The following is a 13,462-nucleotide window of genomic DNA, read 5'->3' as shown; positions in this document are numbered from 1 at the left end:
CTCGAAGGAGGCAAATAGATGAGAATTATATATCTTTTAAATGTACAAAAGAAAAAAAAAAACAAAATTCAAAGCCTTCAAACAAGGGGATTATTGAACAAAAAAATTAAGGAAGAGCTCTGACACCAAGGAGGAATCAGTATAAATTGTCTTTTTAATTTACAACTAAATTAATGTCTTATGACATATTAATATTGTGTCAGTCCAGGAACTAAGTGAATCTATACATATTACCAGTCTGACAACGGTAATTATGTCAGCCTTTACTGTATTGACAGACCAAGTTAATGCTAAATAATTGGTAGGATTTCTCCCAAAGCTCCTGCATACTTTGTCTGAATGTAGTTTGTATCATCATCATTAAATATGAAAAAGTTACTATGCAAAAAGAAAGGAGATGTCACAAGGTTGAAAAAATAAGGGAGATATATTAAATACCTTCCATTAAGGAGGTAATCTGTTAATTGATTCAGTATCACTCATCTCTTCTTTTATGTGAATACAGAGTTGTGTTATGGTTCTCACAGTACGTATATAGAATTTTACATGACACCAGATTGATTTAGTTAGTTCGTTAAAATTTCTTGCATCTGTTTGGTTTCTTTCATAAAGCCATTATTCATCTACCCACTGGCATTTATTTGTTGTGATTTGTGTTTGCTACGTGTGTTTGTGTGGGTATTGCTTTACAAAATTAATAAAATATATGAAATTTAAAGATGAAATAGTAGTGTGATCTCAAGTATCATGGTTTGTGATTATGAACAGTAATCCCAGTAACAATCATTGCTACACACAAACTGAATTATTGGAGATATGTCTTTATTATGTGCAAATTATATAGGGTTGTTTGCTTGCTGACAATTTGCATGCCAATCATGTCTGAGGCTTCTTTTACATATTCTTCTAAAATGATCATATATTACATACATATGATGTTCATAATTGAAGTCACTTTAGAAAGGAAGGGGATTTTTCTTAAGGCTCGTCTATTACGATCCAAGACATACATTTACTTCTGCTCAAACCATGATATCATCTTTGTGAGGTTTCACTTAAATTGGTTTAGATTAATTTGGTAATTTACTGTTAAAAACTGATGTGATTGAAACAAGGGTTAAATTAATTTAAATGTGTCTGTTTTAGGAGTTTGTATCAGTTTAACTAGATTGATATTCTTTAGTTGACTTAGTAAAGTGGTGCAGCTTTCCTAGTATAAAAAAGTTCTGGAATTATTTAAAGCAAGTATATTGTAGATTGAAGCTGTTTCCAGTTTTTTCACTAATACAATTGGCCAAAACATTAAATTTGGCTACATCTAACACACAGACTCTCTTGATGCAGTAGGTGAAGAGTTGGAAATATATTTAAAAATAATTTTAGATCCTAGCAGACAGGCAAGAACTTCACATCACTTGTTCTAGGATTCTTTCTTTGTTGTGCTCAGAGTATTCTGTTAGAGCTCTTGATCGAATAGTACAACATGAAATCTAAGATGCATATAAAATAAGAGAGTGGTTTACGATATCTGATAGTATAAAGTACCTATATTTTCAGTATCTCAGTCAGTTTACATCAGTTACTCTTAGGACAATATGAAATTTTGTACTGTTAGGACAATATGAAATAATACTTCTCTCCCCATTTTTAAAAATATGACTTGGGGAGGAAAATTGTTCCAGGAATATAGTCTATGTAATGTTGCCATACCTTGTGCTTCACTGGCAAACTAAGGTCCCGCTTCTTTTATATTTCATCCATAGTTTTCACGATCGAATATCTTCTCAGAATTTTTAACATCAAGATTTTCTCCTCTCTCTCTCTCTCTCTCTCTGATTATTTGAATATTTCTGTACATCCGCGCTCCGTCACAAGAGGGAAAATAATGTCCTGTTCATAACACAATTAGTTGTGATTCTTCAAACTAAAACTCCAATTGTCTGCTAAAGAATAGATATAAGTCAGTATAACCCAACAGTATTATATGATCTTTAATCAGAACATAGAGGCAGAAAGCAATAGTGTGTTTCTGTACTCCTCAGCTCCTAAGTGTCCCAGTTTAACATAATACAGTTTTGACCCTGATCCACTGCAAGCTTTCCGTTGACTTGAACAGGCATTGGATGGGCCAGATCCATAATCATCACTGGAAAAGGGAAGCTCTCATTTATTATGACTTCAAACCTATTCTTCCTGTTGCCTACTAGATAAGTTATCATCTGGTTTATTGAAAGAACTTCCCCTTTTTTCCCTCTGGCATCAAGGCTTTAGCTTCAGTGGGAGCAGGAGATATGGGTCTTAAAGCATGAATAATTATTTATAAGCAGATTTTGTCAGAATGAAACCTGAGGATTAACTGGAGTTTCAGTGCCTATTTTAAGTAGTTTAAAAAATATGAGAGGGCAACTTTTGTGTGTGTGCATGCCCAGGAATTGGCTAATGATATTAATGCAACAAAGAGGCCATCATCATGCTTTGCATGCAATTATTTCCCCTTTCTTAGACAGACAGCCTTTGTATTCCAAAGTTTGCATAGAAACTTGACCTAGTTTAGTCCTTCATTTTCCCCTAAAGCAGCTTTTTGTACACAGCAATAGTTTAATCTTCCTATTAATTTTCCCATATGGCACACAGCAGACTTAACTAAAGGTAAACTGTATTTTTACTTTTACAGTAAGTTTTGCTCCTCTCTCAGTGAGAGATGCGTGTTCCTTCAGTATTCTCAATTCCTTCTTAAAAATACTGAATAGAAAGTACCTGTATGGATATCTGCATTCTGACTTCAGAAGAGCAGAAGTCTCCTTTCCAGTCTACACTGTGTATATTCTTTAGTCATTTCTCAGGCAGAATTTCCACTCATGCAAATAGGAGCTCCATGTACAGAATATGTAAGGGAAGTCCAGATCACTGATAAGAGATCTGTGGAACAGAAAGGAAGCTTCCCCTTGCTCTGTGTGCAAGTGCATATATTCTGTTTCTCTCTGAACATGTTGTACATATTTTTACATAAATGCTCCTCCCCTTTAATTCATGAATAGCTCTGGCATGTCCATTGCCTGCTTGGCTGTTGGTGCTCTATTGGGCCAAGATAGAGACTCACCAGGGCTCTGCCTAAGCCTAAGGAAGCATCTAACAGAGGATGATTTCCCTCCCTCACACAGCTATCCAAGGCAGCCTGGGAGAAGGGAGAACAGAGAAGAAGCCAAGAATCAACAATATGATGGCTGCCTGCTTCCCTGACACAGCATAGATTAGAGTAATGAGGGGACTCCTCTAAGTTGTGCCAGCTGAAAACAATGTTGTGGGACCCATACACTAGATGGCAATAGCAATGCAGCGAGCTCCAGCCCCCTGTCCTGATCCCTTGCATGTCTCATCACACCCCCACTATGTCCCACTCCAGTGTTAGCTGTGGGGCAACGGAGGAACTGGCTACTCTGCCTTTGCAGCTGTTGAGGATTCCCTTAGCATGGGGGAATCCCTGTCAATAGACTTGTAGATGTTTTCTGCTTTTTGTGCTGCTCAAGCAACGCAAGAGAGTGGAACACGAGAGAAAATATGCATCAAAATATTGATTTGTAGCTCCTTGATCTTTTTGAAATAACATGTTTGGCCCTTAGGTCAAAAAGGATGAACATCACTGAATTATGGGGTCATGATCAGTCTTATGCACCTTGGTGTATAACATGCAGATTTAACTGGTACAATAAGGGGAAGATAATGAAAACAGCTTCAGGTGAAGAGAATCTCCACTTTTTCCAAGAAGCTCCTTTTCCATATCTTAATAGAGGGGCCTTGGGATGAAGCAAAGGGAAGTTTAGTGTGTGGGATTTTTTTTGTTTTTGTTTGGTTTGGTTTGAACATGTAAACATGTCAGAGGAAGCACTGTTATTTTACTTGGGACTGTAGATCCAAACTCATTAGGAGGCATGATCATAATTTCTCTACCTCATGAAATTTCTAACCTCTCCACTAAACCTGAATGACTTTGCCATATACCTGTGCAGTATAGCCAACAGGATTTTATGCATGTTCCAAGCAGTATTGGGTAGATGATTTATGGATAAGCTGCATACCCCAAATCATTTGACTTGGGTATTCCAGATACCTGTGCCAATTAAATATTTCTTCTCAATGTTTTATTCTTGACTAAATATGTCAGATGCTGTCAGCACTTAAAGATTTAAATAGAGGACAAACATACCTCCACTATTATAAACTGAACAAGATGAAAGCTGGGAACAGCCAAGATATTCTCTCAGCTGTGTTTTCTGATACCTTCTAATGCTATGAAAAGAAGACAAATAGGTATGTATTCCTTTATAAAGAGAGCTTTCACTCTTCCTTACAGGTGAGCTTTGTGGAACGCTTTGTAGGTAGTTCAGTATTTTAAATAAGCATGTGCTCATGTCTTCCAGGACAGAGAATTGACTATCAGGATATTCTCACTGTATGTTCCTTTTTGACTATCCATTTTCTAGTACTTCATATTGGAAAGATTAACAAGGAGCAGGAATAACAGGGTCATCTATTTTTTTAAAAAGTTATTTTAACTTTATCATTATTAATACAGATGAACTGGGAAAATCTAATAATCTACATTATACAGGTGTTTATTCTTAATAACATTAATCTAGCAAATTCACATTTCCATGTGAATCTTATCCAGAGCCATAAAACAATTTCCATATACCTTGCATACTAATTTCATTGTATTTAACCTGAAAAGAATCAAGAGGACCTCAGGCCTTCTGATGACAATGCACAAACACAATTGAGAAGGTGTAGTCAATAGTTTGTAGAATGCATTGTCCATAATATCACTCCATCTTCTTTGCTTGGTTGTACCTATTTATTAGATCTTCCAGAAGTGTGTCCCTTCTGATATTTTTCCATCTCTACATCATTTAAGTCATAATCAGCTGCTATATATGTCCCTTCATATGGGAATCATTTGCTCTGCTCAGCTTCTGCTGAATATTTGTCACCTTTACAACATCCATTTGTGTTTGATCAGCCTCATCGTTATCTGTGTATGTATTTTGTACAAGCTCCAAAAATGATAACCACACATCATGAAATCTGCTTGATCCTTGTATAAAGTTAGCTGTGATTTTTTCCATTGTAATGATATTCCATCCCTTATTTCTCCATGTTACTAATCTTGGCATCAATCTTTTTTAAAAAAATGAACTGTCACACAACTGCTGCTACTAGTGATTGTGTTATCAATGGGTCCTGATGGGATCATCATCTACCATCTCACAACTAAGCAATGCAAGTGAAAAACCTCAGCCCTTGGTCTTGGAAGTTGGAAGAAAATTGTGATCTATGTTTATACAAAGGTGCGCATCATTGTAGTATTGCTTCTTCACAACTACCACCCTGTAGTCCTGCCACTCATCCCTTTCCCATAGGACTTCAGTGATACCAATCGAATGATATGGAATTGGCTCTTTCTTAGTTCTGCGCTATTTGCTGACCATCTAGAGGTCTACTATGTTACTAAAATTTATCTGGAAGAATTAGTAGGAGTGACCTCTCTGAGTGAGACACTACAAAAGGGTCCTGGAAAGGAGGCTGGGATTCTATATCAGTAAAGGAAGGTGAAACATCTGATTCTAGAATCTGTCTCATTTTTGTGTCCTGGACATACTATTACTTGATATAACACCTGAATATTCTGGATAAATTGTGTCACTATATACAGTTAAAAATCTCAGTCTGCCTGTGATGACATTTCCCCCTTTAAAGGCCCTGACCACATTGGCTGCAGCAACCGTGTCCTGACAGGCCATAGGATTGGCTGTCACACCTTTTACCTGTACTTGACTTACACAGATTTGCTCCAGATTTATATTTATAAGATAGCCTTACATGTAGCCTGTGTTTTGGGTGGCCAATTTTTTCAGCTCTCTCTAAATGAAGGGGTATTTTATGTTCCCTCATTTAACCTAAATGGAAAGTAGCTGTTATGCCCATCAGCTTCACACCAGTGTAAAAGAGATAAAAACCGTGCCCAATGGCCATTCAAGCATGTCCTCAAGGAATAATCCACAACATGATTTAGTCAAATGTTGGTTAAAACCAGCCTTAATGCAGGTGACCATGCTTGGCACTTGCACAGTACAAGAAGCAGACTTGGAATATATTTTTCCGGGTAGTATAAATCCCCAAACAATTATTTCTGACTTGCGGTGCACCAAGTCAGAAAATCAATAAGATATGTAGTTTCATGGTACTATGCTTTGACATTAGTGTTTCCAGATCATACTTTTTCATCTATTAAACAGTAGTGAGGGGGTTGTTTTTCTTTTTCCAGTCTAGACTAGAACACAGTTCATTAAATGCTTTCTACTATAGCTGCTTTGCACCTTTGGAAGGAGATTATTTAAAAACGGTCCCTGAGAACACTCTTTCTTGTATATATGGCTAACATTGGGCAAAGTTGACCAATTGGGGCATTTTTTCCTTAGGCTTAGGCTTGCTCTTATAAATTAGAACCATGAAAAAGATGATATTAAGTAAACTGAAAATTGCAGCATTCCAAGTTTAATGAGATGCTGTAATCCATCCAGAAATATTGTGCCTGCTTTCCTCCCACCACCAAAAATGAGAAATTGCTTCTTATTGTATTTTTGTAATAAACAGGTGGCATACCAGATCAAATAACATGTAAGAAGCTTAAATGAATTCCGGGAAGGTTTTTAAAAAAGAAAAATCATCACTTTTTAATTTGCACAAAGTAAACAATGCATTTAATGTAATTTTAAAAATACCTGTCTATGGCCAGATAAATTTAACAATGTAGGAGGAATGTAATTTTCTCTCCAATATTTTATAAAGCCACCTTTTATGACAAATATACTTTTGAGTGGTGTCATGGTGATCATATCCATTGCGCCAGGCACAAGATATAAATCCTCAAAGCTCAGTTGTAAGTCCTGTCATATTGATACATGTCAAAATATCTTCTTTTCCAAATGTCTTGTTCATGTTTTTTATTTACACAGGATTTAAGGAAAGAGCATTTAATTTTACATTCTTAATGTGAAAAAACTAAAAACAATATGCACTCTACCTCTTTGTTAACGGGTATTCCAAAACTCCCAGATGATTCACCCTTATTAATCTTTCCCCCCTCATTGTTCTTTTAGGTTAAACAGAGATGTGGGGTGGCCACTCATAAATACTTGAATTCCTCAGGAAAAGCGGATACCTGTCTGACTAAGTGTTGGAGGCGTGTTTGGCTCTGTACCCCACTACCTGCCCATGAAGGCATTATACTATTACATATGCTGAATTAGGGTGACCGGATAGCAAGTGTGACAAATTTGGACAGAGGTTGGGGGGGGGGTAATAGATGCCTATATAAGAAAAAGTCCCAGAAATCGGGACTGTCCCTATAAAATCGGGACATCAGGTCACCCTATGCAGAATCAACATCTGTTGAAGTAACACCTCCGGTTGGGTGCTTCCAGATCTGATATTCATACTGGTGAAGTGCTGTTTGCTGGTGTTGACTTCAGTTTTTCAAAAGTATTGTTATAGGATGACTGAAGGGATAGTACGCTATTGAGACAAGGAAGGGGACGTAAGGAGACTTTGTTTTGTTTCCTCAAGACTGAATGTGCCTCTAGTGCTATATATAAAGAAGCAAAAGTAAATACTTTTGTTTCTCATACAATTTGCTGTGTTTATTTGCTGTTCTCTAACATGCTGCAGTGCTTCTGGATCTCCCCAAAATGCCAGGTCTGTTTATTTTCTAAGCACCTCTTTCCCACTAGTGGTGCTAATGAATTCCAGAAAATGCTTGCAGTATATCAGAGATAGACTTACCATTACATTGTATCCTGTTCTAATGACATTTTGAGACTTCGAAATACATTGTTTGCATTTTCAGGTTACACTTTTTAAATGCTTATTACAGTGATCACCATTTAAGTCAACATTTGCCAACACTTATCACACAGAATTTGAGAAGCCACATTTCTTTCCCATTGTGAGCATAGGAACATATTATATCTGTGTTACTGATTGACAACTGATTGTAAATGTTGACTTTTTAATGTCCACCACTACAGTGCTTGATATTATTGTTACCTCTTTTGACCCTAGCATTTAGCCAAAATTCAGGATCTAGCAAGTTATTTCCATGAGGAGGAGAAACTGATGACACAGTCAGTTATTTCGTTGGTTCAGTCCTGTTTCATTTACAAAGAAACTGTCCTGTTTCCTGGACACAGCAGGAGGCAGTTTCTCTGCTCACAGTTCCAAGTGTCTTTCCAGCCAAATTTAGGGGAAAACTCTCAGCTTTTTCTCAGGATCATGCTACAAGCTGTTCTCTGGCAGTCCTTGGCTTTCTCCTGCCTTCTCTGTATGCTTCTGTGGTGCATCTGCCCCTTTTCTCTCACACACAGACACACAGCTGCAATCAAATCAACCCTCTAGCTCAAAATTTACATTCAGCATGCAGTGAAACACTTCTACCCACACAGTTTGATTTTTGAGCGGCCTTACATGTAGCATATATTGTGGATGGCCTATTTTTTCAGCTCTCTCTAAATGAAGCTCTCTCCAAATGTTCCTTCATTTAACCTGAATGGAAGATAGCTTTGATGCCCACCAGCTTCAGTGAGGTTGCTCCCAGCCCCTAGCATAACAATATCACCTCTACAATCTTTTAAAGTTCATTTTACTTCAGAAGTGACACATTTCATTGTGTTGAAGGTAATTACTAACAGCAGGAAATGTATCTATGATATTACAGGTTTCAGAGTAACAGCCGTGTTAGTCTGTATTCGCAAAAAGAAAAGGAGTACTTGTGGCACCTTAGAGACTAACCAATTTATTTTACAGTTATTATAGTTACAATTATTTTACTTTTTTCCCCTCTGTGAGTGTAGTTGAAGAACCATAAGCCAGTCAAGCCAACACATGGCTGGATGTCTTTTTTTTAATCCATATTACAGTTCAGATGGTTCTCATGCTAACATTGTGCAAAGTACAAAGCAGGCAGCTATTTGATCTGAATCCAAAAAACAGCTGCCATTTATTACCTGGCAAAGATGGGTGAATCTACTGATCTGCTAACTGTGATTGAATTGTCCTCCTTGTTGAAAACTACTTCAACCATAAAATAAGGTTGGTCATTTAGCAGATAACTTGTTATTCTGCTATGCTACAGCTAAAAACTACACAAACTCAGAATATTTCATCTTGCACATATACATATACACACATTCATACAAAGAAAAGCATGATTCATTTTTTGATTAATTGTATGTGAACAGGAAGTTCAGACAACCACAGCTCAGGAAAATCTAATATTATCCTCTCTGTCAGACATGAATGACAGAGTTCTTTCTGTTTTTTCTCTCACACAGACCTTACACTCACTGAAATACTGACTCTGACTAAACTCTGGGCTGAATTCTGCCCTCAGTTTACATACATGCAACTCACACAAAGGCAATACTGTGGCTGGTGTGTAAAGACAAAATTTAGCTCAGTGTATTTAATCAACACAATTTCCACACAAGAAACACTCCTGAACAGTCACTAACTTTCTGAGGGCTTGTCTGGATGAAAAGTTAGTGCACAGCAAGCTGAGGTGTAAATTTGAAGCACACTAGCAGAGCAAGAAGATGCTCATAGGATAGTGGGATCAATCTGTCTGAGCCAACAACCACCTCCTGGAACAAATGGAGGAACTGAGAGAACTGAGGTTGATCGTCCAGGAAAGGGCAGAGAGGTGTGAAGAGCGCAAAAGCATGGACATTGAAATATAAAGCATAGTGACCGCTAACCAGGAAGCTTGAATCCCTGCAGAAGAATGGAGTAAGGATTCAAGCACCAGGAAGATGGTGTAAGGATGTGGATTCACCATCCAGTGAAGGATTTAGTATTGACAGCCACCATTACGGTGTTTGTGTCTTCTACTGCAGTACTTGTAGTAACTTTTATCGCCACCCAACAAACCCAACTCCTACTGGAATAGAAAAAGGTAGAAGATAAGGTTGTGGCAGTGGATAGGGTCAAAGAGGGAATGGCACAAATGCACATGCTAGAGGTCCAAAAGGTTAAGGCCTTGCAAAAACACAAATAAAGCACTCCTCAAGGGAGCAGATCCTAGCCCAAGCTATACTGCAGGAACAGGACCTGGCCCATCTCAGAACTGAAAAAGACACGTGGAACAGCAATGTTTGTTGCTGCAGAAGGACCTGACTAAGCTTCAGAACTTGCTTAAGGTCCAGCTGGGGCTGAAGTCCAGCGTGGCTAAAGTTAAAGACCTGGGAAGGCTGAAATAGCCATCCTGAAAAAAGGCTTAGAACCCTGCAGAGTGCAATCATTGCAGCATAAAGATGGATTGAGCCAGCAGGGACCACAAGCTGATGAAATTCAGAGCTGCCCTGCCCTAGGTCCAGTGATATGGAATCACAACAAAGCTGCAAGGAAAAGCCACAACCCACCCTCTGCTAAAAAGAAGAGCTCTACCAAAGGAAAAAGGATAATTTTTATCTTCCTAACCTACTGAATGCCATTCATAAAATAGCATGGGCACAAAAAGAACAAGAAGTGGATGTTGCCAAGTCAGATACTAAAAGCTGTGGGCAAAACGGCGCAATCCCTGGTTTTTGGTAACCCTGAAAGGGGTCTGAACCTCAATAAATATATCCTTAACTCTGAAGGATGTTATCCCAGGAGGCTCCTCTCCAGGAGGTCAGGAGGCCACGTTAGAAAAGTTTCTTTGTGGTGAAATCTCCGTTCTGTTAACCACACTGGAGATGGTAAAGAGCTTCAACTATCTGATAATTGCATAGTAATTATGACATGCCATGGACTATGGAGGACTCTCAAAACCCACCAAAGTTGGATAGTAGCCCACAGGGGGCTCCAGGGTTGTAAAAAGGACTGTGGTACCACACCCAGCGGCTAGGAGGCACTCAAGAGGTGAGTCTCCCCATTACAGATACAAAATGGGAGGGTTGCAGAAGATGCCTGACACTTGGCAGCCCTGTCAACCAATTATAAAAAGTTGACTATTCAAGAGTTCTAAAGTGCCCTGACAATTAATTAATGTTACAATAGCATAATTCCGCAAGCAGGAACATTCTCCGGGAACAAATTAACTCCACTAGGCCAGCAAGTGAATCCTCTACAATGGGGCCACTAGGTCCTACAGTAATGCTAATAATAAGCACAGGGTACATCAGTTTTGTTGTACCTCTTTTTCCCCTGTCAGCTAGTAGGGATGTTGTTCATGGCATTGGTGTACACTCACAATAGCTGGTATTTGCAGTTTCCCTCCTTCCTGATACCCTTGCATCATGAGTGGATCATTGCAGGCAAAATCTGAGGAGTTTGCAGAGGGGGTGAGAGAAACCCCAGAGGCAGGTTTGTGGGTGGGGCCAGGGTATTTCACTGGCCATATGACTTTGCATAAAGGAGGGAAGCGAGTGCACCATGCACTGAGCCTACAGAAGGCCAACACTGCAGTAGTGACCATGGAGTGACTCTTTTGCTGGTGCAGCCTGTGGAGATGATTCTTTACTTCTCAAGCTCAGGTACTTGAGCTTGGCAAAAGTGAGAAGCATTTATCCCTTAGGCTTTTGTTCACTCAAAAATGCCATTTTTGCTTCTAATAATTCTCCCCTCCACCCCCATGGACATTATTTAAATGAACGCAGGAGCCTAGTAGGGTGGCAGTGAATTTGATTCAGTACAAGTTGAGTTTGTAGGAAGCTATACCCTTAGCACTGATCTTTAGGTTGCACATAAATAGGTGTTAGAAATAATGCCTGATACTTCAGAAGAAAAGGGAGAGTTCTGGGCATCTCTAGATAGCATATTGTTATGAATTCTTAGATTGTTGAAATCAACCTAGTTCTTTGGCTTTACAAGAGAGAGAGCTGTTATCACTTATTTTATCCAGTGTAATATTACAGAGATGGAACTTGCATTTGGTCTTAGCTTGTCAATGTGATTCTCTTTGTCTCTGAATGTGGCCTATTCAGTTTGTAGCTTAAACCAGTGGGAATTTTGGTCTTGTAGTTAAACTGTCCAATAAGCGACAGAAAACTTGAAATGGGTATAACTTACAAAGGACATTTCAAATGCTCTAAAGAAAATTACAGTCTTTCAGTTTAGTGATTTCTTGTTTTCCTGATGTTGTTACTGTGTTCCCAGTAAAAGAGCCCCAGAGTGGAGAAGTTCTTGTTGTTTTTTGTTTTAAATCATACTGAATTGCGGTCTAGGTTATAGTCACAGAACTTGGTTTACAAAACGCTAATTCATCCAGTATACACAAAGAACAAGTGCTGCGATGAATGCATTTAATGCAATAATTTAATTTTTCCTCTGCGTTCCTGCAGAGAATAAAATGGTGGCACCAACCAGTTTGTCCAGGATATGACTGTCAATGATGAGCTGCTCCCCTGACTCAGATAATCTAGCACACATATATTACAATGGTGAGCAACAGATATGACTTTTCTGAGTAAATTGGACTAGTCTAATGGATTTTCTCAGGGAAATTCTCTGCATGCATGTAGCAGAGAAGAACTTTTATTCTTAAAAAGTACTTACTTTTCAAAGAAACCAACATCAGCCTGGCAGCAATACTTAAATGATTATTTCTTGCCCAAAGCCAGTAAATGTCTAAACTCTCCTTTAAAAAAAAAAATTAAGATAATTTTAGATCTTATGGGGCCTTCAAGGGATCCCTCTCCCCTTTTCTATCCAATTAGCATGTTTTTCTCCACAATTTCTGCAAAGGAATAGGGGTTTGTACTAGTGGAACTCAGTGCAATCTGGAGTCATAAGGATTACAAGGAAGGGTCTACTTCCTACTATTGTATATAACTAAGGATTCATGTTTTTAAAAAAATTCTCATTTCTCATTCTATAAATCTTTTTCACTGGTGGCAACTGAAACTTCTGAAATCCATTAATGTGTCTTTGGGACCTTTTTGAATTCCCATCACCAATGGTACATCAAATTGTACAAGAAAAAAATTTACACATAACTTATGTTTGATTCATTGGAGAATTGTTACTCTGTTCTAATAGTTCATTTATCATTTACTGTGTATTTTCCCAGTATTTGTGTAAATTTAAATAATTCCATGTATTAAGTCCATCTTTACTGTTTCCATTTATTTATCCCTGGTATGTTGGTTTCAGGGTTTTATTTTAAATTTTGTATTTGTTGCTATATTTTGTGTTGGTGAACAAGAATTCTCCCTTTCTTCCTTTGTTGTTAGAATCCCCAGACATTTTCCCGTACGCTTCTTGAAGTTCCAATTTTTTATCTATTCCATCAGTTACTACCTTTATAATCATGAGTAAGAAACGTAAGACCTGATTCTGTAAATATGCATGCATGTGATTAATTTTACTCTTGTGAGTAGTCCCTTTGAAGGCAATGGGGCCACTCACAGTGCAGAAGGTTAAGCACGTG

At 38.1% G+C, this 13,462-nt stretch overlaps 1 protein-coding gene across 4 annotated transcripts in view; it reads left to right on the top strand.

Annotated features, from left to right (window-relative positions):
* Nucleotides 1–13,462, top strand: part of OTOG (otogelin) — a 170,392-nt gene that overhangs the window by 68,532 nt on the left and 88,398 nt on the right. The gene's annotated exons all lie outside the window — the stretch shown is intronic.

This window comes from Lepidochelys kempii, chromosome 6, assembly GCF_965140265.1.
Source record: "Lepidochelys kempii isolate rLepKem1 chromosome 6, rLepKem1.hap2, whole genome shotgun sequence".
In the NCBI taxonomy this organism is placed as follows: Eukaryota; Metazoa; Chordata; order Testudines; family Cheloniidae; genus Lepidochelys; species Lepidochelys kempii.
Note: the sequence above shows the minus strand (reverse complement) of the source record. Positions and strands in the feature narration are given on the sequence as shown.